Source organism: Apium graveolens, chromosome 3, assembly GCF_009905375.1.
Source record: "Apium graveolens cultivar Ventura chromosome 3, ASM990537v1, whole genome shotgun sequence".
Classification (NCBI taxonomy): domain Eukaryota; kingdom Viridiplantae; phylum Streptophyta; class Magnoliopsida; order Apiales; family Apiaceae; genus Apium; species Apium graveolens.
Genome location: NC_133649.1, coordinates 122,327,788 through 122,333,835, shown reverse-complemented (window position 1 = coordinate 122,333,835; position 6,048 = coordinate 122,327,788). Strand labels below are relative to the sequence as shown.

Below are 6,048 nucleotides of genomic sequence, written 5' to 3'. Positions count from 1 at the left end.
AATAAATGTCTCTGTTATGTAATTTTTTGCAGTCCTTTTTTCTAGAATTTATTTTCTTTATTTACATTTATTATATTACCGGAAAATAAAGACAAAAGCAAAGGAAGCATGAAGGTATACAGTGATAGGAAATTCAGCAGAGACATGATAAGAAATGAAGATGTTACCTCTGTCAAATTAGATAACACACCCTCTCTGGAATGTAGTACCCATAATCTAGAACTTACTTGTACTTCTTACAAGAGGAAGGTAAAACAAGATGATATCTAATATGAAGAACAGTCCCATCAACCCCTGAAGAAAGAATGTCAGTACCACCACCGGGCAGAGTCAGTGTTGGTGTCAGCGAGGATTAGCGAAAACTATAAATGCGCCAATCGAGCAAATTTATGGATATTATTGATTTTTATGTAATAATATATTATTTTAATATATATATATATATGTACCATATCATATTTTATCATCTCATAGTTAAGCCTTAAGTATATAGCCTTAAGCTATATATTTAATGCTTAACTATAAATGTAAATTGTATATTTGGATAGGGTGATTCGAATTTTTTTTCATCTGCATTATATATTACCTCCCCCCAAGGCCTTAAACCACCACATCCCCTTTTCCATTCTCCATAAGAGCTACCCCTACATCCATATGTATGCCTCCTTTTTACAAATTAAAAAAATAAATTAAGACATGGTGACTGACACATACATATAATCTCTATTAAGTTATAAATTCACCACTCTTTTCAAATCAAAGCTTTGGCACTATATTGATGTACCAGTTGTCTTAAAGGTTTTGGTTGAGTGGCTTAAATAGATCATCTATCTTTAGCAAACACATACAATTATTTTATTCCGGAAACAAGCAGACCCCATCCTTTCTTCCTTCACCTTGCATCGAACAAGTCTTTACGGTTCCAATCTGACCATATGCAAAGATAAGTGCTATACTCGTTTAAGTCTCTGCCTTTAAGCTGATGCTTATGAGAAGTTCATCGATGGATAAATATAATCATCATAAATATAGCATAAACAATGCTCACATATACCCTCAAACAAAGAGCATATGAAGCTCATAAATTCCCTATTATAAAAAAAATCAAACATAAGAACAAAGCACAACTTAAATTTACATTAAGTTAAACAAAAATAACTAAAATAAAAACATGAGAACACTAATTAAGAATTGAAAAATAGTAATTTAGGGAAAAGAAATAAGATTTGAACATGACAAATAAACTATTTAAGATTTCAAAATAGTTATTTGAACAAAGAAGAACATACACGATCAATTTGGGGGTAAGGATTTTGAGGTCGATGATTTACCATTTTGAAGCTTAAATCTTCTTCTCGAGTTTTTCCTAGATCTTGAATTTTCCGTCGGCTTGAATATTTTTTTTCTCTCTCATCGTTCATGTGTCATGAGGTAGTGGTCAAGGCGTGTGTTATGGTCTTTTTTTTTTGTTTCCTTGTCTTTATTAATTTTGGTTAGCCCGCAAAAGTTTTATCTGAAATATTTGGGAAGCCCGCCAATACGTTGGGCCCAAAATTCGGACCTATTGCAATATCTTAAGCAATTCATTGCAATAAAATGCTAGGTTTTAACCCCCTCCATTTTTTCAACATCATTTGCAACGCTTTTAAAAGTCCTTGCAATACATGTATCAAATACTTCCATTTGCAACATTTTTTGACAAATTTTTAGAGATGTGGTTGTAATAGCCAATCTATGGTGTAGTGCTCAAACAAATATTACTCTCTCATCTCTCTCTACATTACTCCCTTATGTTTCTCTCTACGAACTCATCCGCGTCTGAAACCAAGATCCAACATTCAAGAGTAAATTGAAAAATAAATTGAAGATGGCTTCAATTTAAATGCCGATACTAATTCAATTTTGCAGTATGTTACGGCTTCAAATTAGAGCTTTAATTAACTGGTAACTGTTTACATATTTGCTATGATTACAGTTCTTTCTATATATATACATATTTTTCATGATTAACATACTCCCTTTGATATTTCATTTTATATTTCAGGAGATTAGGGCTTTAAGATTAGGCGTTTCTTCTTAAAGCTTTCATTAAGGTAAAATTAGGGGTTTTCTCATATTAATGGTATTTAGTATTTTTATTCATGTATGTACTGTTTTTATTAAGCTTCCTTTTAATTTGACATGAGTATTTGTATGTTGACTAATGTACTGGTGTTGGAGGGGAAGACAGGGGAATTAGAAATGATTAGGATTTAGCTAAGGCGATTAAATTATATTTATTTACGCTATGTGTGTAAGTGTAGATTTATTTTACGCCATGTGTGTAAGTGTAAATTTAGGGTAGAATCCCAAGTAGGATAGCAACTTTATTTAGTGAATATGGAGTTACTTTTAGTGGTTAAATTTTTTTCATTAGTCTTCTAATGATGTAAATTCCTATCTCAGACCCGTGTTGTGTTGATTAATGCTGGTCAAGCAAATGCAGCTACTGTAAGTTGTCTCGACTTGGATTTTCATTTCTTTTACGAGTTCTTGGAAGCTCTCCTTTGTGCGGAGGACTGAAAAACCTATACGAAGAGCAAAAATATTGCAGAGTAAAATATATAAGAATTCTAAAAATAAACTGAGCTATTTTATAAACTGAGGTAGATACAATAAATTCAGTACTGATCTCAAACTTCAGTGTTTTAACAAAATAATTGTGCTTGTTCATAATTTATTAAGATCTACTATACTTTCTTAATCAGGATGCATCAAATTCTTGGGGTATCTCCGTAAGTTTTATTAACATTATAATGGGGTAAATTGGTTACTACATTACTAGTCAGGTATTGCCAATTTGCAGGATCCCCCATATTTTCATCTCATCTCCTGATTGTCATAATTGTAATGGCAGATTTACATTGCACAAGATAAAGACTTCTCTTTTGTACTATAAAGGGTATTATTTCTTTTCTTCAAAATTTGAGAATTTTAATATGTTTTTTTAATGTAATAATATTATTATTAGTTTATGCTCAACTGGTTCTGTTTTGTTTATGAAATTTTTGTTGCAGTTTGGAGTTGCTTAATGGGCCTGTTTTGCTCCCATATGATCATTTTCTATGCAGGTACTTATATTTTTCTTGATTTTATTAAATCCTTTTAGCTAGTTTTTTTGTAATTTCTATTTTATCAACTGGTTTTCTTGTATTATTAACCGTACTCAGAGATAAGGGGTCATATTTTGCTTTGTGTAGTTATATATAATCTGTGAATTTTAACCGCATTCTATATATTGACGATAACGTTACTGTTTCGGGGTATCCTAAGAAGTAGGAAACCTTTGCTCGGATAGCCGGGTACTGTGAACAGAATGATATCCACTCGCCTTATGTTACTGTCTACGAGTCCTTGCTGTACTCAGCATGGTTGCGGTTGCCTTCAGAAGTTGATGATGAGAAACGGAAGGTCTGTACAAATTATATGTAATTATGTGTAAGGTGTATCCGCTTATGTAATGCTTTTCAATTGTAACTTTTCTGGAGCCAATATCAGAACTATTACTATAAAATGGAGCAGAGAACTTACCACTGAATGTTCTGTCATTTGTAGATGTTTGTTAATGAAGTTCTGGAACTCGTTGAAATGGATACTTTAAAAGGACGAGCTAGTCGGGCTGCCAGGTGTTAATGGTCTGTCGACTGAGTAGCACAAGAGGCTAACCATTGCGGTTGAATTGGTTTCAAACCCCTCAATAATACTCATGGATTAGCCAACTTTAGGGCTGGATGCAAGAGCAGCTGCAATCGTGATGAGAACCGTTAGGAACACTGTTGACACAGGAAGAACGGTTGTTTGCACTATCCATCAACCAAGTATCGACATCTTTCAAGCTTTTGATGAGGTAAAAGTTCTTTACAAACACCCCTACTTACGTAAACAACACAGATGCAAATTCATACTTAAGTATATTTGAGGGTGAGGCTACCCATACTACCTACTGAAGCACCAGGAGGGCTCTTATGTCTTGTTCTTGTTTCTTCGAATATAGAGAAATTTGGGTGCACACATCTATAGACATTAAGTACATATAATTTTGTTCTACTTGTACATAAACCTGTCCACAAACCATCATACATCTATATGAGAGGGCTTAACACAGAATATAGTGAAGACTCACTGTCCCCGCACCTCTCTATTTCTCTTTATATACACACAGACATATATATATTAATATTATATTGTTCGTTATTGTTAACTCTCTTGGTTAGATAAATTTAAAAATATCATTTTATATGATCACAGCTATTCCTGATGAAACGAGGAGGACTGGAGTTATATGCAGAGCTAGTGGGTAGGCATTCTTGCGAATTGATCAAGTACTCGAGGTAAGATGAATAAGCTATAAGCTATAAGTTTTTAGCATATTATATGATAAATCCATATTTGTAAAGAAAACAGTGGATTCATATATAGAATTACTTATATGGTGAAAACTGTTTGAGACGGGGAAGTTCTTTTTTATAAAGGTTATACTAACTTCTTAAACTTATATCTCAAAGGCGATTGAAGGTATAAGTAAAATCAAAGATGGGTATAATCCAGCCACCTGGATGCTGGAAGTTACTGCATCATCTCAAGAAACAAGGAGAATCTGTGTTGAAGCAGGTATTATAGAGGCACCATGCGTCTCAAACTACTGAACACATTCGTAATCAGTTATAATATTGTAGAGATGTTATATATCTCAAACTTATACTTTACGTAGCATACTAATGGATTAATTTTAGGAGTTTTTGTTGCAAATGTAGGGACTGGAGTAGTTTCACTTTAAAACCAGACTAGCTAACAAATATTCTCTCTTTGCTATTTTTGCAAATGCGTAAAAGTATTTGAGTTTAAGTTCAAATTCAATTATTTGGTGTTTATATTTTGTTTAAATGAAGCAGAGACGCGATCTGCACGTTATATAGAAAATGTGATATTAGTCTATAAAAGCTTGTGTTCAATTCCTCCAAGCCTCCTGATAAGCCGATAAATGGGAATTTAGTCGACATTGCAGTTAAGAAAATCAACATGTGCCAAATGAAATCAGAGTCTTCACTAATGCCTTGTTCCTTTAGCAAGATCAGTAAGGACTACAAGAAGCAAAAGAAATCAGATTCTTCAGAAGCATGCAACCATAAGTGTGGCCCTTGTCATTCTTCTAAAGTGGCTCATGTTAGTACTGACTTCTGAACATGAAGCAAGATTTGTATGTCTCTGTATGTGTAGAGACTCTATTGATTAGTATGGTTTGAAGATGAGACTCTTATGTAATAGTATGGTTTGGAGATTGAGACTGTTATGTATGGCAACTTTGCTATTTTGTTGCTAATGAGATTTATCTTTACACAAAACATGTATTTCGAATTTATCTCTCTTTTCTAGTGAAATTTATGTTTATATATAGTATTGTAATACAAATGCTAGTGTTTTTTAATTACAAAAAATTGGTGTTATAATAGATAAAACAGACTGTTACAATAGGCTATGTGGGCCCCATGTGTGGGGCTACTTATGTAATCTTGATCAAGCTATTGTATCACTCATTTTGTATTATATTTTGGCCTTTAAGTGTTACAGTAATTGCCTATTGTAACATTTTCTTCTCTGTTACAATAGATCACTGAAGTGTTACATTAGGGTGTCTATTGTTATGCTCGTATATGTAACGCCCCCTGGTGTTACAATAGACCTAATGTAACGTTTTTTGGGCCTATTGTAACACCATTTAGGCATTACAATAGCCCACTTATGGCATAGTGTATCTATCGTTATGATAAGAGATATGTGTCAAGTAACTATCAGGGGTTTTGCTACAACAGAACAAAAAGCTTGATAAACAAGGATGAGTAGGGACTCAGTTGATGAGTTGAGACAAAGGTGGAATGTTTTCTTAGGGAAGCAGCCAGTGAAAACTTATAGTGCTCGGGAAAGAGTTGTGATGGATCAAATAATGAGAATCATGAATATCTTGCTTTTATAGCAATCTCTGAAGATGGTCCAACTGACATGTCTCAGGTT

At 33.3% G+C, this 6,048-nt stretch overlaps 1 long non-coding RNA gene across 13 annotated transcripts; it reads left to right on the top strand.

Moving 5' to 3' along the window:
• Window positions 1–1,623: 1,623 nt before the first annotated feature.
• On the top strand, window positions 1,624–5,398 carry LOC141712719 (uncharacterized). Of its 13 annotated transcripts, XR_012571663.1 has the most exons (9): window positions 1,624–1,944; window positions 2,045–2,093; window positions 2,446–2,941; window positions 3,057–3,110; window positions 3,313–3,450; window positions 3,595–3,886; window positions 4,288–4,370; window positions 4,545–4,650; window positions 4,932–5,398. It is a non-coding gene; the product is annotated as an uncharacterized LOC141712719 (long non-coding RNA). The 13 variants fall into 13 exon arrangements; XR_012571661.1 differs by having other exon boundaries at window positions 2,446–2,490; window positions 2,846–2,941; window positions 4,288–5,398; XR_012571660.1 differs by having other exon boundaries at window positions 2,446–2,490; window positions 2,748–2,941; window positions 4,288–5,398.
• The last annotated feature ends 650 nt before the right edge of the window (window positions 5,399–6,048 follow it).